This window comes from Nelumbo nucifera, chromosome 2 (genome assembly GCF_055504915.1).
Source record: "Nelumbo nucifera cultivar China Antique chromosome 2, China Antique-T2T, whole genome shotgun sequence".
In the NCBI taxonomy this organism is placed as follows: domain Eukaryota; kingdom Viridiplantae; phylum Streptophyta; class Magnoliopsida; order Proteales; family Nelumbonaceae; genus Nelumbo; species Nelumbo nucifera.
In genome coordinates this window covers 110,206,370-110,228,290 of record NC_142650.1, presented here as the reverse complement: position 1 = coordinate 110,228,290, position 21,921 = coordinate 110,206,370, and the positions used below count along the sequence as shown (strand labels likewise).

General features: G+C 37.7%; 1 long non-coding RNA gene across 1 annotated transcript; it reads left to right on the top strand.

Moving 5' to 3' along the window:
• Positions 1 to 3,421: 3,421 nt before the first annotated feature.
• On the top strand, positions 3,422 to 13,708 carry LOC104613006 (uncharacterized). The gene is made up of 4 exons (XR_737864.3): positions 3,422 to 4,886; positions 4,959 to 4,988; positions 5,133 to 5,189; positions 13,236 to 13,708. It is a non-coding gene; the product is annotated as an uncharacterized LOC104613006 (long non-coding RNA).
• Positions 13,709 to 21,921: the final 8,213 nt, after the last annotated feature.

Here is a 21,921-nt window from a genome sequence, read left to right as displayed (position 1 = left end):
TTTACTCAAGTGGTCAATACCACCCTTGCTACAGAAGTTAAAGTTAATTATATACTTTTGATAAAGACACTTTTTCCTTCCCGTCAACCTCCTCTATTTTAAGTACTTTTCAAATCGGGCTAGTAAACTAACTGTTGAGGAATTGGTTTCAAGAGGATTTGGTCATTTTTTTTAATTCTAAAAAAATAAAAAATAGTTTATTTGCACTTACTCGAATGATTGGATTACCGATTTAGAATCTCAACTTGATTTCAGCAGGTAATTAACCTCTCTTAGCGTCGTGTTTCATGTTCTTTTATTTTATTTTTTTTCTCTGTTATCTCATTTCATTTTCCTGTATGTTGTGATGGTTTAATCGAATCTGAGGAGGTTACTGGAGCTGGTGGCGAAATAGTCTCCGAACTAGCCTCTGTCGAATCCTCAATGTTAATCCCGTTTCGTCATTGTGTTATTAGTTTTTTTTATCTCCGGTTTTAAAAATTTGACCATCGTAGTGATCCGTTTTGAAAGGGGATTGTCTGTTAATAATTTGGAAGGTTCTGTTATTGATATGTTCTGAAGGAGGATCACCACTTGTTGAGTTTTCCGTTGTTTTACATCTAACGATTGACTATGTTGGAATAAAAGAATTGAGGAACTTAGAATGGAATGCGTTAATCTCTTACCTGTCTTATTTAATCGAATGGGTGGTAGGGTTTTTCCTCTTAAAATGAAAGGTACCAAGTTGTTTTAGTTATTCGGCATCAATGATGCCGAGGTCGGAGGACTGTTAGTAGTAACTCTTTGGTTACAACAAGCAAAATAAACCAATATATATATGATAATATAAAATATAAAAAAAGAATAAAATAGGAGGTTAGAAATCTGTAATGGCGAGTTTGGATCACTGGTATGGGATGCTTAATTTGATAGATCAGAAATATAAAAAAACACAAAAGATGAAAAATAAATAAATAAAATAATAGTAAAAGTGATTCCAAAAGAATTTTACAGATAGGGTTTTATAAGAAAAATAAAAGACAAATAAATAAATAAAGGTGAAACAAACAATAAAAAAATATATAAATGGAAAATAATGAGAATTGATACAGCAGTCTCCCTTTTGTACTGGCTTGTTTCTTATTACCATAGTGGTTTATGCTTGTTTGTTGGAGATACCATGTGGGCCCCACCTATTAGACGTGGGAGAGGGGTGCTTAACCCCTTTCCCCTCGTATCCGAGTCTTACTCGGACTGGTTTATCCAGTGCCTTAGGTCTTGGAATCACTATCAAATTAAAATGTTTTTTGATGCCATTCTCGGAGGTCCCATCACCTCCATTTCTATAATTGATAAGTGGCGGATGTGGAGAGGATTCATAGATTTCCAAAATTAGGGCTTCCTTCATTGGTGGCTGATGGGAAGTTCATGGCCGGAGCCACTATTGGGACGGGGGAACAGGATAAGGAACGGTTGGAGCATCTGGTTAAGGCTGGTGCTAGATAGTTCGCAGGGGAACTCGATTTACCAGATAGAGATGATCAAATATGTAAAGAGGACTTATCCTGAGTTGTTGGACGTCATTGGTGGTAATGTTGTCACAACATATCAAGCACAAAATCTAATTCAGGCGAGAGTAGATGCTTTGAGGGTTGGTAGAGGGCAGGTAACTTCCTTTAATCACCATAATCAATATATCTTCATTTTTATTTTTTTGCATATTTTCCATGGGACTAAACCCTATTTGTAACCAGATGATCTGTAGCATTATATTGGCTTGTAGTGGTTGAGGTGTACAAAGATGAGAAATTAATATGGCAGTGTCCTAATTCAAGATCTTGAAAACGTAAATTTAGTTTTTTTCCCCATCAGTAACAGTTTCAATTAAAACCAGAGTTGACAGATGACAAGTACGTTTTATTTCAGTCATCCCGCATAGAATAAAAAGGAGTGATCATGACTATTTGGTGGAGTTATGCTTATTATTCACCATTGTAATTGTTATGTTTGAATGGGGGGAATATAATACCTCTATTTACTCTTTAGTCTTTTCTCTCTTTGGGTAAAAACCTATCTATGATTCCCTTCTGATCCATGAGGTGTTCCCAAATACAAATCAATTATTTTTTTGCCATTTTCCTCTGAAGGAGATATTCACTCTAAAATCTTGTGGTTGCTAAAATGTCATAACGGCCATTAATGAAGATAATGTGTATGATATATGTTAATTCTCAGATACTAAATCTTGTTAACTTGATTTTTTTTAGAAAATTCTGTGTCAGATGGTTGGTAATTTCATGTGGATCCCTTGAGAGTTTAATTCTGTGGCTGATGATGTAGCTAAATCTGGGGTGGGCAAGGATTTTTTGTATAGTGTAGTGTTTGAGGCTTGTGCCTTTAATTTTGAGCCAAGGCACACAGTTTTTTGAAAAATCAAAAATAAATGAAAAAATTGAAGGGTATAATTAAAAGTCAATTTCCCAGACTTCAAATTAAATTAAATGATTAACAAGAATCCTATTAATATGTCAAATAACAACAAAAATCTGAAATAATCAAGTTTTCAAGTACTCAGCAATGATCAATGACCAATCAACATTAAGTTCAAGAATTCAAGCAAGCTATAAGCTATTAATGCAATACAATGAATGAACAACAATCACAGAGTTAGAGTCATGTCATGGTCATACTCTCATAGGCCATTTTCTGTCAAAAGAAGAGCGACAAATTTTTTTTTTTTCAGAAAAGACAGAGATTATATACAGTGTCATAGACAGTTTTCTACCCAAAAAATGAGTCAGAGACAATTTTTTTTACAAAACAAAAGTCATAGAGGGAATATTACACAAACAATTCCTACTTGAAGATGCATTAAAACGATAGAGGGGGTATCATGTAAGATACTACATGAAGATGCATTAAAGCAATTCCTACTTGAATAACGAATCATTCGCAAACAGATATTACACAAACAATTCTTACAAATAACGAATCACTCACAAATGGATATTACACAAATAATTCCTACTTAAAGATGCATTAAAGCGATAGAGGGGGTATCATGTAAGAATCCGGATCTCTTACCCACGAGAACCCTGTTCACGTTTGCCCACATAACATCGCAAGCACACATGGAGATTATCTATCTTCCTATATAGTATTATGCAGCGCAGCAGGGGGAGATTCCCAATTCACAGGGATAGTATATTGTGAGTAGACGTGAATAGAACTCTTGTGGACAGGATCCCGCGTCATCATGTAAATGGTGCTTAGTTATTTTTGTGAAGCACGACTTAATTCCACGTCATCCACATGAACGGTGATAAGATAAGGAACAAACTCACATGTTACCTTGTCGGAGGGAGTGCAACCTCCAACTTTTGATTCATCATTCTTGTTTTCTAGTCACAGTTTAGTCACTTTTGAGTTTTGACGTCTCTTATTTCTCTTCACCGCCACTCTATATTAAAAGCCGTAGATATCTTTTTGCTCTGCAGCTTCCGGTGAGAGATTCCATTAACAGTCCTGGCACCATGAACGGAGGTCCAATCGAAGACCCGAGCTACCTTCTTTTCCTTTCGCTAACTAATCACCAATTGAGAATCCCCTTCAACAATCAGCCTTTCCAGATTTAACTCTTGCTATTTGAGCCCCGCCTAGGATGGCAAGCAGTTTGGCTCTAATAGAATAGCCTAGACCAAGATAGCTATTATAGTCCCTTATTTATTCCTAACACCCCTCAATGCCTGAAGGGCCTAGGTTACCGAGGCCACTCCTGTCAAAATTAAGTTTAATAAACCTTTCCAAGGGTGGAGTCCAGGGTTTGATAATTTTTTCGTTCCTTGTAGATGATGAATCTACTTCTCTCCAATTTCTTTTTAAATCATCAACAATGTAGGAAGAGAATAGGTTGAAAGATTTGACCCAGTGTTCACCCTTGTTAGAATGCAGCCCATAAGAGCTTCCAAGTGTCTTTTCTCTTGCTGAAAGATTCTTGTATTTCTTTCTTACCATACAGTCCAAAGTACAGCAGCCCTTGAAGATTATTCTATATGAAACTCCTTTCTTTTCTAAGATCCACCATATTATCTTTCTAGGGACTCTATATAGAATACGATATAAAGATTTTTCTTCTCTTTCAACTTTTCTTTTAGCCCATCTTCTGAGAGGCAAACTTGTTCATCTTGTTTGTTTTTGGTGTCATTAAGCTGGCTATTGACATGTCTATCCAATGAGACCAAGATCTTATAAACCCACATGTTTTGAGAGAACTACAGCCATTTTAATGACGACTGGATTGGTAAAGGTTCATTTAATCTTTTTTTTGTCCCTACTGTAATATGAGTCAAGTTTTCATCTGGTCTTTATTTTGAGAGATTTGGGTTTTAGTCATTCTGGTTAATATTGTTAAGGGGTGTTGGTCACCGACTTGCTAGACAAACTGAGATACATTAGCTAGATCCTAGAATCACTACAAAGAAAAATCGGCTAAGCTGGCGGTTGTAAGACGGCAGTCATAAGAAACACCAGCCTTGATGCATCAATGGTGGCGGTTTTATCATAACTGCCACCATTGAATTAAACCGAGGAAATGGTTAAAACAGGGTGGCGGTTCAGTAAACTAAACCGGCGGTATTTGCATTGAACTAGCCGATTCAGTGAATCAAAACCGGTTCAATGCTTTCCCTCCATTTCTAAAATAATGGAGTCACGCGATTTCTACGAGCAATATGACTCCTCTTCTCTACTTTCTCTCCTACACAACTCCACTTCTCCACTTTCTCTCCCACACAACAACAATGATATGAAAAGTTTTCTTCATTGATCAAGATTCTGAATGATTGAGGTCGGATTTATATTCAATCGACACATTGAGAGCTATGAAATTAACAGAGAAGTCGAGAAAGGTAAGTTCATCGACCCCCATGTCTTTCTCTATAAATTATAAAACCCTAATCTTGCTTTTCTTTTCATCTTAGGGCGAGAACAGCTACTGCTCTACACTCCTAGTACGTAGAAGTTCAATCTATATTTTCTTTATAAGTTTCTCATACTGATAGTCTTCGTTGGGGTAAATTTGAATGAGAATTTCAATTTAGTTGGAAATAAAAACTTATTAATGGTACTCGTGGTTTTGATTTCTTTCCCCTCAGCGGTGACGAGGCTCGGCTCTTAAACTTTTTCAAGAGGATCTTGCGCTATTTGATATTGTAAGATCCTATACTCCATAAATAATTTATTTACGCTATCTGCTTTTTTTTTTTTTGCTTTGGTTCTAATACGAAGATGAGTACATGTGTGGTAGATGAAGTATGTGAATGTAAGTTTTTTTTGTTGCATTGGTTCTATACTCCTAGCATCAAAATAATTGCATAATACATATCTCAATTAATAAAATGAATTAAAAATTGTTTTTATAGTTTATATTATTATCATAAGCAAAATATATTAAAAATGAATATTATGAACATTCTTTTAATCATAGGGCTACACAACCGAGGGTTGCCCGCTTCAGGCTCCAACATTGCCAACTCTACGTGTAGATGGGATGCAACTTAGATGGGCTCAACCGCCTGACCAAAAAACCTGGGTTTGGTTAGGGGTGTCAATTGGACTGGATTTGGTTCAATTCAGTCCAGTCCAATGTGAGTCCATTACAAATGGACATGGTTCAATCCAGTCCAATGAATATTTTGGATTGGTCCAGAGACTGTTCAATCTGTTCAAATTCCTGTTAACTTAGATTGGTTTCAACTCAAATCTGTTTCATTAACACTAATGTTCTTATCTTTTGTCAATGGACTAGATATTGACTCAATCCAATATAAATTCATTATAGACAGATCAGGTCCAATCCAATATGTCATATTGGTTCATCCAATCTGTCCAAATGCATTTTGATTTGGACAGAGTCCAACCCAAAACCGGTCCATTGACACCCCTAGATTTGGTGCGGTGTAAAAAAAAAATCTATGCTGCAGGAAAGACATGATATTAAAAGGCTTTTGATCAATTAATCCCCGAAGTCAATTTTGATAAATACTACTGATTGATTACCGCTTTTATAATACAGTTGATTAATTAAAGTTTTTCCCTATGGGGTTTGCACAATATAAATTGAACCCAATATAAATTTCAGTTTTGATTTTATTTGATTGGATAGAGGTGGATCCGATTATATACGGATCAATATCATCCTTAACGGGACCAAATTTAAATTCAGATCAACGAATCCCATTTACAGCCCCAATTACAGTAGGAACAAGGTGAATCTAAATTCCAAGGCCCTCTTCCTGAATCCCATTTCATATTTTATTCAATTAGGTAAAGCATATAAATTGAAATGCAGCATGTTTCTTTATAAAGAGTTGAACTCCAAGTGGAGTTCGACTGTTTGGAATGTAAAATGCCCCCCAAAACTAAAAGTTTTCTTTTATCTTCTTCTAAATTAAAGATTCCCAACAAAAATGCTCCTTTAGAAAAGAGGTCTCAATGTAGATGGAAAACGCAATTTTTGTGGAGAAAACGAAGTTGTAGATTATATTTTAAAAAATGTATAGCTATTAATCAAATATGGGATGCAATTGGACCCGTTTTAGATGGAAAACGCAATTGGTAAGAAGAATTTGAATGGAGGAAACAATGAGAGAAAAAAGTGTGCATTATTATTATGATATATCCGGAAAAATAGAAACAAAAAATCTTTTAATAATGTGTCAACTCCTATTCAAATGGTGATTGATAGAGCTCTCTCATCCTACTGGGAATACTATGAAACCAGTATGAAAGCTACTGGGGTTGAATCCCCAAATTGTGGAAGTACGTTGTGTGGTAAGCTCCAAAAGTTGGTACTGTCAAAATAAATTTCAATGTGTCCCGGCTAAACAACGTGGTATGCTTAGATGCAGTCATAGCTAGAAATTTTATGGAAGAGGTGGTAGATTACAAGGCCTACCACTTAGGCTCTTCGACCACTAACTTGGCAGAAGGATGGACCGTTTGGAATGCCCACAATCTAGTAGCAAACTTCTCTAATCACTCTATCATCATCAAAGGTGACTCCTTGCTCGTGATCTCCTTTCTTAAGTGGCTTGTTGACCCCCCTAGAATCTGTGGAAAATCATAAAGGAGTGTCTGGAATTGAAGAATCATGTAAATGAAGAGTTTGTCGACAATCATGTGTATTAGGAAGCCAATCAAGTTGCATACTGACGCGGATGGTCTTGTCGGGCTCGTCCTCATCCAGGGGGACCGAGACGAGGTCCTCGGTCGGTTGGCCTCGTCTCGCTGGCTCCTCCCTGAGGTCGAGGCCCTCTAGTGGCAGGGTTTCTTTGCTCTTGCCCTTCAGTGCTGCCACATAGCACTGGCGGGTGGCATACTGGCCTCTACAAACAACTCCGACGCCGTTCTCGGTGGGGAACTTCAGGGTGAGGTGGTAGGAGTTCATAGCTGCCCGGAGTGCATGAAGGGTCGGTCGTCCCATGATGGCATTGTAGGGTGAGCCGATCTTCATGAATAGGAACTCTATCATCCTCGTCACCTGTTGGGGCTCCATCCCTATCGTGACCGGTAGGGAGATCTTGCCCTCTGGTTTGACGATGCTACCGGAGAAGCCGACTAATGGGGCATCTACTGGTTTAAGGTGCTCCAGAGTTATTTTCATCTTCTCAAAAGCTTCGTAGAAGAGGATGTTGGCAGAGGAGCCACTGTCAAAAAGGATCCTCTTGACTACGAAGTTCGCAATGACGACCAAAACCACCAATGCGTCGTCATGGGGGACTGCTACCCCCATCAGGTCCTCATCCATGAAGGAGAGGGGTTCTTGTTTCAACTTCTTGGGGGCCAGCCCCTGGATGTTCAATTGCCTGGTGTAGGCTTTACGAGCCGAAGCCGAGGCACCACCCAAGGTTGTGCCTCCCACTATGACGTCGATGACGCCTACTGCTTCCTGGTGCTGCTGCTGCTGTTGCTGAGAGAACGAGTTACTAGCCTCGCCTCTGACGTACTACCTGAGGTGGCCCCAACGAATGAGGGACTCTATCTCGTTTTTGAGATTGTAGCAGTTCTTAGTGTCGTGGCCTGTACCTTGGTGAAACTTGTAGTATTTTTTGGGATACCCCCGGTGGGGGTTATTCTTCAACTTTTCAGGCCACTTCATGAATTTCTCATGCCCGATTTGCATCAAAATCTGTGTGCGGGCGGAGTTGAGTGGCGTATATTGATTGTAAGCCAAGGCCGACGTCGAAGGATTTTTGTTGTTGTTGTTGTGGCTCTGGTCCCCGTTTTTTCTCTTCTTCTCGGCGGCTCCATCCCGGTGCTTCGCGCCCCTCTCATGGGTGTCTGTAGCTGAGGCCTCTTCGAATGCAATATACTTCTAGGCCCTTTCTAGGAACTCTAGCTTCGTCTTCAATTGTCTTTTGGCCACGGAGCATTTGAGGGCAAAGCTGGGGAGGAGCCCGTTGATAGCAGCATGCATGGAGACCAGGGGGTCGAGGTCGCAGACCTCAAGTTCTTCTTTCTTGAAGCGGTCGATGTATGACCGCAAGCTTTCCCCTCGCTTCTGCTTAACAGTCATCAGCGAGATAACACTCTTCTGAGGGCGCCGGCTGCTGATGAAGCACGAGAGGAACATGCTAGAAAATTGCTCCCATGAGTTGATGGACCGAGGTGGGAGGCTTGAGAACCACCGTCGAGCGGCTCCCTTAGAGGTTGCCTAGAAAGTCCGACACGTCAAGGCGTAAGAGTACCCATAAAGGATCATGAGTGCCCTAAAGCTCTCCAGGTGGATGTCCGGGTCAATGCTTCCATCGTACATCTCTAAGGTGGGAGCTTTGAAGTTTGGGGGCAGAGGCTCGGCGATGATATCAGGGGAGAAGGCATCCATTCTCCCTTGGCAGGAGCTTTGTCCGACCAAGGTGTCCGTTCGGCCCTCCTTGACTTGTTAGAGCTCGACTTTGACAGCATCGAGCTCGGCTCGGAGTTCGGCGAACATGGGGTCGGGCTTGGCCTGGGTGCCATCCTAGTCTTCACGGATGCAATGATGTTCGATGCGAACGCCAATGTGCTCAGAGTTGAGGTCGTGTGCTTCGCGCCTTGCACGGCGGTCGTTAAGGACATCTCGGAGGTCCAAGATGTGAGGGGAAGAGGCTCGGCACTGTCCCTTGACCCTGGAGTGGGCGCTAGGGCGATCACGGCGCCCACCTTCATCCCCTGGGTCGGTCCTCCAGCGTCGGTGATGCTGCTCGGAGGGCTGGTAGCTGCCCTCTGACTGTTCTGGTTCTTCCTCCCTTTTTCTAGGAGGTCTGGAGTCCCCTCCCCCCTGGCTGGGGGGTCTGGAATTGTCCTCCCTTTAACTGGGAGGTCTGAAAGTGCTGGAGCGCCGGTCGACCGGGCGACTACTGCCAGACTCTGAAGGCTCGGCCCACTATGCGTGACCGAGGCTGGGGGCCGATTGGGTGGTGGACCCATGCCGGCCCGGTTGTGTGGACTCCCCGGCGGGGTGGTCACCTTGGGGGCGACCTCATGCCTGGGGGAAGTTCTACTCGACTCGTTGTGTCAAATATTCCAGGCTATCAAGCATGGCCTGGAATTGTTCATTGGTGACAAGATTTTGTGTATTTCCTGTTCTTCGTACCATGTTGATTGGTCAGAGTTTGGGGACTTGTTAACTTGATATAGTTCTTTTGGGGAACGTATCAGTGTCGTTCCCACAGACGGCACCAATTGTTGGTGCTCGGAATGGCTATGACAACAAAGTAATTTTGCCCCTAGACTCCGAAAACTGGCCGAAGGCTTCGAGGACTCAGAGAGGTCGCTGCTGACCTCGTAGACTAGGCCTCCCAACCTCGTATGGGCTGGGTTGGGTCACCCCACATCATATATATATATATATATACATCCATTTTACCATGGTGCGGATTGATATAAAAGATATTGTCAAAATTACCATATTTTACATTTAAAAACCATCCAATGATAATTTCAAAACATGCCACACCCCTAAAACATCATATCCACATAATATCTATAATACATAACACCCCATTAGTGGCAAGATTGAAGAAAGGTAGAGATTGACGATTTTTTTTATTAAATTCTTTCTTCTTATAATGCGAATTAAAGATGATAATTCACAACTTGCCTTAGCTTTCCATGTCATATTTTCTCTTCTTGTATTGTGCGTACGTGTGTGCAGTAAATTAGGCTCCGTTTGGGTGCATCTTTCCGTGTAATTTGTCAGCTATTTAAAAACTCGACAGACCGTCATTCAGTCTTTTCTCATTTGGTCCATGGTGGATTTAGCTATTAAAAGTCAATATATTAAAAAGATATTTAAAATAGAAAATTTTTGGGAAGTTTCAAATGAAGATTTTGTATTTTTTTCCTATTCATCTTTGCACATAAAAATAACTAAATGGGCTTCAAACCGTTCAGATCTTAATGCAAAAACTCAATGAGTATCAAAAAATCTTCCAAAAAACTTGCCAAATGACCTCTTTATTATATTAAATTTATAAATGTACATGTCGTATGCAAGCTTATTTTTATTTCATTGGGCATTTAACAACCGACACACTTCAGCTTTTATGGGCCCTGTCTCTGTCATTCTATGCTTTTATAAACTATATTTCGAATTTTTTTAATTAGATTGTAGTTATCTTAATTTCTTAGGTTGCTTTGTTTAAGCTCTCCCACGTCATCTTTCTCAGGGCATCAAAAGATAAATTAACCTCCAATCCCTTTCAAGTTTCAATTGATACATTTAAAATTAAAAATCAGATAAAAAAGATTTTTTTAACAACAAGATACATTTAAAATTAATAACAAGGATATGATTATTTTTTTTTTATTTTACATTTTATAAACATTAGAAAGATGCTTATAAACCCCTCAAACTATTAAAACCCCAATGTTTTATTGTATTGGTCCCCAGAACTATATTTATGTAAATTGATTAGTTTTATAATATCCTTTTTTATTATAAAAAAAAAGAGCACCTTTTCCTTTATATATTTTAAATATTTAACTTTTTTTTTTATAAATTTCTCGGTCTCACAACTTCACCAAACATAAGAAACCAAGTTGAGGGTTTCAGTAATTTCTCTCACAAAGACATTACACATAACTATAAGGTTGTGTTTGATTTATCGAACCGGAGGTCAAGCCCAATTGGTTTAACCTGGGCTCAGCCTACATGCACGCAAATCGGATTTGGGCCTAAGTCAGAATCGGATTGGTCAATCATTTTATACTTAGATTTAACATAAATGTATATATTGATGTATATAATAGTTATTGAAAGGGTTGTGCCTGAATCCAACTCAACAGATAAATATTCAAAGACCCAAGTCCAAAAATTGCGGGTTGGATCAGTCCCGGCACGGGTTGGACATATTTTCAGCCCAAATTGCAGTGACCACTCGGAAGTATGTGATTGATAACAGACGGTTCGGGTCATTTGATCTGGTCAATCTTTTGTCAAAAATATCTCTGCCGAGGGACCTCTCATGCATGCAAATTTCAGGCATTACATGTATGCATGAAAGGGAGGGGGAACCACCATGTTGTGGGCCCGGCTATGGTGACCTTCTGGCCCATAAATTGAAAAAGAAAAAAAAAAAAAAAAGAAGAAGAAGAAGAAAAGAAAAGTTCCCCTTGCACCGGGCCACATCAGTGATCGTCAGGTAGCTAGGCTACATTATTTCCTCAACCCACTTGTCTCCATCGATATTTCTTCCACAACTTCCACCACCCATAAAGAGTTTGATTGGTTGGACGGCTGCGATCGTCCCATCTGGTCGCTTTTCGCCAAGAAATTGATTGGTGGGTCTTTAGTCTATTGGATTTTTCTTTATTTTCTTTCTAGTGCAGTCCAAGTGCATGGATTGGGCCGGTGCACATGTGGGCCCGTTCGTGGACCCCCTCTAATTTTGGTCCATAGTGTTCCCGTTAGAAAAACATAACTACAAATGAATTGGGAAATTAAAATGGAGCTTTAGTACGGACCGGTAGACTGGGACCCACATGAGTGGTCACCGTAGAAGAGGGTTTGGTCACCTAATACTCGCCAAGTGTCCCCAGATTTAGAGGATTATGGTCCTCTAAGGGCCGGACATGTCCCTTATCCAATGGATCAGGGTCCACTGATGGATGGTTATTACCCCAGATGATTAAATGGGCAACCCAACCATTTTCCACGTGGCAATATTGGTATTCTAAAAGGAGCCTATCCTTTAGGGAAAATTTCAGCCAAAAACTTTTTATTATATACCCAATATAAGCCCTTCTCTAAGTGCTTTTACAAATGAGTAGGATTGTTTGGACAGCTTTTTTAATTTGACTCTGTAATACTTGAGAAAACCCTTTTCCTCGGGCAGTTAGGTAATGTTTGTTTTTCATGTAAAAGGGACTGAAAACTAAGTAAGAAAACCCTTTTCCTCGGGCAGTTAAGTAGTGTTTGTTTTTCATGTAAAAGGGGCTGAAAACTAAGTAAGAAAACCCTTTTCCTCGGGCAGTTAGGTAGTGTTTGTTTGTCATGTAAAAGGGGCTGAAAACAAAGTTTGGCCTTTAAAGGGCAGAAGCATTAACTATAATTTTACTAATTGAAAATTTTTCCACCCTTTATACAGTAAAACAAAAAGAGTTGAAATAATACATAGAGATGGTAGTCACTCATGACTACGAAGTACTTTTATGGGCTACTCATAAAAAAAAAGTACTTTTATGGGTTCTAATCCTATGAATAAATTCCACTCGTCACATTTTAAATTAATAGGTGGTTCTAATGTTCTATACTACAACTTGCCATGCATCTCATCTTCATGGGATCAATATCTACCACTAAATGGGTCACAACAAAACATTAGCCCATATAAAAATCAGGTCGATTCAAGTACATCATGGGGAAACGCAAAGCTGGTCCCCAAACCATGGTTAGGCCCAACTGTTGTTTGGGCCCACTGTGCTCCAAGGGGGACCAGCTCAGTATATTGTGTGGTATTTCATGGAGGAGGACAGAGAATGAACCAATATACATTTCACATTGCAATATTGCCTTGGTTATGCAAGGAGGAATTCTTTCACTGCAAACAGGGAGTAGTTTAAAATCTGCTACACAACCCCAACATGAGAACATGGTGGGCCAGCTTTGGATTAAGCTGCTTCTACAACCACCACCCATGACCCACCTGGTACTAGTTTGGTTAGTTAAGAATGTTTATAGAAACTGTAAAGCTTTAATTTACAGCTTTTTGCAGCAGGAGGGGGTAACTTTCCAGTGGGGAGCTTTAGAAACAAAGCTGGTTGGACTCCTGGAAGCAGAATATCTAGCTAAGCTGTTTAGGAGACGAATTCAATGCCAGTAGCTGTAGAAGCTCTCAGTTGTTTGGAATTTGGAAGCTGGTGAATGCAAATTTGTATGTTGCGGAACAGTTTTGAATCCTGTATGCTATAGGGATCTGAACCATGTAGTGAATAGAATGGCCCAAGAAGCCAAACCTGATAATACTGTACATTCTGAATGGGTTGGGGATCATTCCTCCTTGCTTTGGATTGCTTTTTTTTTCTTCTCGGTTTCTTTGCAAATAAATACATAAAGAGTACAAATCAAAATAATGTAGGTTCTGGTTAGCTTTTTCCTGGGGTTTTATTTCATTTTGCTTCAAGCCTTTATTTACACTGCAAAGGAACAAACAGGATAAAATTCAAAAATGTTGAAAATATCGCAATGTATTGATCTGTATTATACGATTCAATTGTTTTCTAGAGTCACCAATTATTAACATTTGGTTGAATTTAAGGATTTCAAACCAGGTCTGATCCAGAACCGGATCTATTTTGGCCATTGGTTTTGGGGTCAGTGGTTTGAGTCATTTCAGTTTGAATGGGCAGTCTGTTCTAACTTAAAAAATAAAAAATGGTCAAAATCGTTGTTCAAGTAAACGGATTAATAGTTCAACCATCTAAGTCAACGGATCATTGACTAAATCAATGGTTATTGGCCAATGATTTATGAATCAAATGATCTGATTATCCGGATCAAGGACAGTTCAAAAATACTGATTTTTAAATGTTAATATATGATTTGATGTATCTGTTTGACAAAATATCAGAACCAAAAATTATAAAAAAAAAAAGTTTTTTTGATTGAATGAAATTCACCATAATTTAAATTTTGGGTATTAAGAATATCCATATTTTAATTTTTTTAATTTAAAATGAAAATAAATCTCAATTTGCATTCAACTCATTTGCACTCTTATACTTTTATATCAGTATAAATGAAATTGCATTACAAACTAATCAGGCCAAACAATAAAATAAAATGTTTAATTGTGTTAATGTTTTCAAACTAAATCCATGATACGATTTAAAGAAAAAATAGAAGTCAATGATACGATTACTAGATGCCAAGTGGGACCCATGATGGAAGCCAGCGACGCAGCCAAGAGATGCCAAGTGGACTAGTTTCGTAAGATTTGACCAACTTCAATGCCTCAATGGGCATAAACAATAAAGGATAAAACGCTATCAGGACATTTTGGTAATTACATAATGAATAAGTTAAATCACAAAAATGCCTTCCCACAATGCGTAAAATGACGAGCAAATACAATTGGGATAGGCCGGCCCATAGCCCATAGGGACGTTCTTAGGGAGCCGAAGTGAGTGGACCAAGAATCCATGTCACAATCACACAAACAGTGAAACAGGGACTCTCACACCAAATGGGGGCCCACCACTAGGAAAGATATATTGTGGGTGGTGGGGACCCAAGTGAGGTTTCCTTTCCACAGCTCTATCCGAAAAGCAAGTTGGAGATGGGGTGGTCAATTCCCTTGTTTGTCCGAGATGGATAAATATTTAAGTAAATATATCGACAAGGGCATGTTTGTCAAAATTCGATTGGGATTTGCCGCTGCTTCGTTCCATGTCTACATCTCAAACCTTGTCGAAAGCGAAAGAATGCCTTTCTTTGTAACAATGCAAACAACCCCCAAAATTGACCCTCACAATGGGAGCAAGTGAGGCCCCCACACCCACGCTTAACGACAAAGAAGAATTAAATCTTATCACAACACGTGTATCTTTTTTCTGATTTATTGTAACACGTGTAACTCTGATTTAAGGACACCTTTTCCACCAAAGGTGGTTTTTTCTACTTGGAATCTGCCACTCCTAAAGAAGCTACCCACACGTATACCCAGGAGACACTATAACCACACATCAGGAACATCACTGAATCAAGCAAATCAAACCAGAAAATCCGATTAACCAAATAAATTCATTCAATTTGGATTTGGTGTTTTGCAAAAATCGATGTTATAGCAGTTAATCGAACCGACTGGTATATATATAATATTTATATTATATTGAAAATATAAAAAAAAAAAAACTGAGAAACCAACAAATTGAATCAGTCAAAAACTAAAGTAATCGAACCGTGAGCAATCCTACTTGTAGTTAATAGATTCAAAAACATCTTTTGTCATTCATGAAGAGATGTACAAACAAAATGGCCAAACTAGTGGCATTTGATTATAATGCTAACTAAACTGTCCCTTGCCCATTTCTCTTTTATCATTCCTCTTCTTTGAATGAAGAGTGTGAAACCATCTGATTGGAATATTTTGAACTGGGATTTGATGGAATAGCAAAAGGCTTTAGGGTGCTCAATCTGTAGATAATATCTTATTGGGTACCATATGCTTTATTTTTGCTTCTACTTTTTGCTTTTTCTTTATTCTACAAAGTTATCTCTTTTGTTTCATCTTTTATTTTATCATGGGAGAATTGGCTAAAGTGATGAAAAATCCATCATGCTGAGGGCAATAAGGCATGGAAAGGCTGCTTTTGAGAAAGGAGGAAAAGAAAGAAAATGGCCTTGGTGATCAAACACTCAAACCATAAGGCAAAGTTAGGGTGGTCTTTTAATTTTATATTTATTCTCCCTCTCACTTTCTTCATTTCTTTCCCCTTTTTCCCTTTTATGTACATTTAGCTGTGGTAGTGCTGGAGTTATCAAATGCAAACTGTTAGAGAGAGAGAGAGAGAGAGTCCTTCTAGTAATAGGGGAACAGACTTAAGTATAATTCAAAGACCTCTATTAGAGCTAGAGTTCTTCTAATTGGCTTCATGTGGCATCTACAATTTGTAAGAGAGCTAAGATTAAACAAATTCTAACTTGCTTAACATATTCTTATTCTAATAAGCTTCCTAATGCAGCCACTGACATAGGGGGGGGGGGGGGGAGATTTTACAGCAGTTGATTGTTGTCAAATGGAATTTATGACAATACAAGGTGGCATTTGGTGCTATTTTTTATGCCAATCTTATGCAAAATATTTTTTTTCTTTGTTGTATTTCTCTTATCCTTTACTAGAAATAATAAATTAGAAGGGGTGGTGAAAACAAAGTCTTTGCTGTACAAGAACAGAAAATAGTACCTGAAATATTTCATTCAAGATAATTTTATAACCTTTTTATGGAGAAAAAACACAGCTTTTGAGGAAATAATGATGTGGCCAAACAGGCCATTTACTTGGTGCATCTTGCTTAGGAATTTGTGCTATACTATGTCTGTTATCAAAGAACTTCAATCAATGTGGGAACAGTAGTTCATGATTGGGATGGACACACTGTGTTATTTGGTGGCAGCTTAAGGAATCCCAAGTGAAGCAATTTGTGCAAAAGAAGCCAAATTCCAAGGAGCACTAGTTGGATCTCCCCTCCATAGAATTGCTTTAATGAAATGAATTTGGAATATGATGCAGCTTCGGTAGTGAGATTGGTTGTCCCACACTATGTTAATACAGATGCAATTTAGAATAATACTATCATGCATTAAGCAATGAGAATGTAAATTTTACAAGCAAAAGCAAAAGGAACAATGAATGAGATACTCCACTTTTTGGTATATGAGGCACAAGGCTAAATGCCTTTAATTATGACTGAAAATGACAAACAACTCCCCTTTTCGCTCCAATGTTTTAAAAACCGGATTGGAGGTCGAACTATTTTTGTCTTCGGGTTGCAAGTCACCAGTTCGACCGGTCAGCTCGAACAATTCAGACCGTCCCATGTTATGACTATAGCTTTCCTTCCGATGGTAATATAATTTCTTTATTTGAAATAAAGGAAAAAAAATCATGTATATTGAAGAGAGGGCTGGGGATTGTCCAGGGAAGAGGGATCAATTTGGCCATGTGGATATTAGGGCTCGAATTTATCAATTATTCTACCATCAATGCTAGTTGTAGCAGAGACTTGGGATCGATTCCCCCACTTTCATCAGGGTTTGATGGGTTATAGGGTTTTAAGGAAAGCTCTGCATCTCCTACTCAAAAGACTCTACCCATAAATGACTATAGCCATGTATTGGGAACATCTCCCATGCTTGTAAGATACAAGTAGAGGAGATGTTCCCAATGTGCGGTTGCGATGTCATGTGGGTAGGGTTCTTGCTGGGTAATGCAAAACCATCTGGCAGAGGATTCCGGTTCTCCTACTCGCAAGCTCTACCAACACCTTTTGGAGATGAGTTTGTTGGGTCATATTTATGAAGCTTTCTTGAACAATCTAGGAATTGTCCACATGGCAAGTTAATTTTGAGCTCAAAAGGAGCCCTGTATTTTGGAAAAGCAATGAAAAGAACGTAAGAACTTATTATGATTTTGCATAAGAGATCTTCAATTAAGGGTAGAAAACCTAAAGAAATTAAGAATGGGGGCATGGACATGGCTCAAAGTATCAATACCGATGATACGAAAAATTGTATTTCACCAATTCTAAGCATGGAAAGTTAGTCTTTGAACATATTCTTGTTTTAAAAAAAAAAAAAATTGCAGTATTATGTCTATCATCCACCCTAAAAGTTGATACTTATTGCATGATATGATATGTATCGATACTTTGAACTATGAGTGAGAGAAAGATTTAAGAAATAAAAAAGAACAAATAACTTAAGAAGTTTTTTCTTAAGACACAAAAAATTAATTATGAGAAGGAAAGATCAATTAAGGTTACAATTTATGTTCATTCAATTTATTAATATGAATCTCATCCTTTTGATATAAAGAGAGCAAGGTTCAAAATATTGATATGCCCGGTACGCCAGTAGGGGTATATCGGGCAATACTAATACTATTTTTTTTATAATTTTTTTTTTATTTTTTTGAACCAATTAGGAGGGGTGGGGGCAGTTTAAGGCTCCTCTACCCCCTAAACCAATTAGAACCCCGATACACCTACTATAGGGACATATTGGGAAGGTCCCGAAACAATACGTATCAATCATATCGGCCGATACGTATCACTGCTTTAAACCTTGATAAAGAGTAATAATTAAAAGACTGGACCTACAGAATCATTTTCCCAAAATATATTTCAATTAATCTCCAAGCAGTTAGACATAAAATGTACCTAGAGCAGTGTAATTAACTGTGGCTCATAATATAGGAAAGTGAGACCAAGGATAAAAAAAGAAAGGTACTCCTCCTTTGGCTTCTCAGTGTCTTAATCCTTTACATCATGTACTATCTAGTGTGGTCCACTATACTAGTTGGTGCATCAAGGAAAAGAAAAAGAAAATTTAGTTAGTAGATTGGTCATGTCCATGACTATAACTACCATCAACCTATAACTGAATCCTGTCCTTCTTTATCTTTCTAAGTTTAGCAAGCCTGACCTATATATAATAGCCTTGATGCTGCTCTACTTGTTGGTGCATATCTAGCTAAAAGGACATATTTCTTTTATCACTTAACCCTACAAAGGCTAGGCTATATTACCTAACAAAAATCCTTAATCTAAGTTCAACAAATATTGGTTCCAAATTACAAGAATTATATTTATATATACTTTTCAATAACTAATACCTTCTTACCATTTCCTTTATCATTTTATCTCTAATACCTCGTGCTAAATAGCATGCAATTTATGCTGAAATTCATTAAATAAATCACTACATTCATTATTATCCTAATTAAGTATTTTGGTGATATTTTTCCATAACATACTTCTTTGTTTTTTAGCATACTTTTTTTTTTGTTAAACTATGGGAATTGTTCGTTCACTTGTCTTACATGTTATTTTGACTAAAAATCTTACCATAAATTAAGGCCCCGTTTGTATTTGGTAAGTTATTTATCCAGGTAAATGTATTTATCCAATTTTCTATTTCTTAGATAAATAAGACAATGAGCGTTTTGGCCATAAAAATACATTATTAAAATTAAAGGGACATTTTTGTCTCATCCAAGTGTTGTAACTTTCCTCCAGGTGGAAAAATTATTTATCAATCCGGGAGATGGGTAGGTAAGTGATACGTACCCAAGAAAATAAATTTTTCCTATTCCCCACATAAATCTGAAAAAAGAACACGAGTTTCTTGATCAATGGAATTATGAATCCTATTGACCAATTCCCCCTTCAAAATCCAAAAAATCAATGCCCCATAAGTCGTATAGTATAAAAACATATTTCATGGTACCACTATGATGTGAAATTGCATTCCACTTATAGTGTTCTAAGGGTGTAATACTTATTATTATCAGAACAATGATGTAACATTTATAGCCTGAATATGCAAGATTTACTGCCCAACTGTTTGTTGTATTTTATTTTTCACAATGTGAGTACCATGAGACATGTTCCCATAATATGGAATTGCTCCAAAATCTTTTATGCACATAAAAGCAACAAAAGTATGTCCAAGGAAACCCCCATGACCTTATTATAGACATGTTTTGGCATCATTGTTTCCTAATATATAATGGAAAATTAATATGTATTAATCTCAAAAATAATTTGTTATATACATGTATGTATATATGTATTATGGTCAAAGGAACCTTGAATGTTCTTAGTGGCAGTGAGTTCATGGCTCAAAAAGGAGTTTTCATATTCATTCACAATCCTTTGTCATGAAAGCAAAAAAGAAAAATTAAAAACATTGGCCCAAATGATTAATGCTATGTTTGGTGATGTGGGCGTTTATTGGAAAAACACTACCACATCAGCACCACTTAGGTGTTGGTGTTGATTGTGCATGAAACCATTGTTCAGTTTCAACATTTATCAAATAAACATTAAAAAACAGAAACGTCTAGATTTATAAACATGAGGGAGGAGCTTCAAATTTTGGTTTCTCCCAATACCCCAACGTTTGTTGAAATGAAATGCTTAATCAGAGCATTAATGTAAGCTGAGGTAGAAGATAGCTTTATAAGGTGTTATTTGAAATGCTCATGAAATGCCCAACCCACAGAACCAAACACATAGAAAATGACCTTGTGGCATGTTGAAAGTGAACCCTCTTTCAAGGACAAAATTTATATTAAAGAATAAAAAATATGGACAACTATTATTGAGTGGACAGAATTCCATCACAAGGCTCATCATAGGGATTAAAAATATAGCCAACCAATGGGTACCCTATCTATTGGATGGTGCAGGTGGACCATAAAATCCATCCAACTAAAAAACCATTTGCAATTTAAATACAAGCATACATTAATACATGGTTTTAATTGTTCAAAGTCCTTTCAATATCATGTCTTAATTTCTAGCAGCATATAAGTAAGTTTCTAGTCAGGTCTTCTGGTTAGGGAGTCTTAGTTTTTGGCAATTTAGTTCTGGGTTCTAAATAAGTTCTGAACTCCTCTCCTCACCTCATGGAAAGAATTGGTCCAAAATAGATGTTAAAACAATTTGTAGATGATATCTCTTTTATGGGCAACTTTCAAATAAATAATAAAAAATGATCAATGAAGGCCCATTATTGATCAAACAATTGAACTCAAGGCTACATTTGGTAAGAGTGAAAAAAAATGAATGACTTACATGAATGCATATTTATTCTTTCTACTAAAAAAAAAAATACAGAATGCAAATTTATTCAAACTCGAGGACACACTCAGTGTGGGTGCAAAGATGAATACAAATTTGCTGGTATTTGTTTGTTGGACATTAAGTGAATATAAATGCCAAAAAACCCAGCTCTTTGATTGTTGGACATTAAGATGAGCATAAATGCAAATAATGACTGCAAAGTTTGTACCCTTTTTTTCTTGGAAGCAAAATCTGCTCCCTAAATGAGTGCAAGCATAGACTTAAGAAATAAGAACATTTTTATGTCTATCTTGGAAGTAAATTAACATGCACTCTTACCAAAAATCTACAAAACCAAACCAAGCTGCAAATTTCCCTCAGCTTAAAGTTTTCACTCTAACCAAAGCATAGCCTGCCCTACAATATGATTTCCTTGATCAAATGGAGAATAAAAAAAGGATAGTACTTCATTTATGTTAAACACAACCATTCATTTGGATAGTATTCAAATAAATATTGAGGAGTGAGGACACAATTTTTTTTTTTTACCTTGCCAAACTAGGATTAACATTCCTTTGAAATAAATAGTCCAATTACATGAACAATAAATGAGGGTGGCTTTATAGAAGTAGACATTACCTTTTTTTCAGAGGGCATTAGATGACTATGGATGCCCTCTTAAAAGGCCAACCCCATGTGAAAGGTCATTAAGCAAAGTTCTTTAATTTGTACTTTGTACCCGATGACCTAACATGACACTTATTTGTTGTGCTTTTGCAAAGCATTTTATGTCGTGTCAGTGCAAGGATATTGGTACATTCAAAATTTGAAATAAACAAACCCATTGTTTCATTTCATCAACCTCATTGAATGGTTGAAAGATTGGTAAACCACACATAAAGATTAAGCTGGTGGGACCCATCAAACATCACAAAACAAATGAGGTCTTCATCAACCATTTTAGGCCTTGTATATTGAGATCAACTCAAAAGAAAAAAGGAGAAAGAAAAAGCTGATGGGAAATTGATTTGTGTTCTTGGTCATAAACCATGTCTGTTCTCATGATGGACCCCTACCATAAAGAATTGCACATTCATAATACAAAGGTTTACA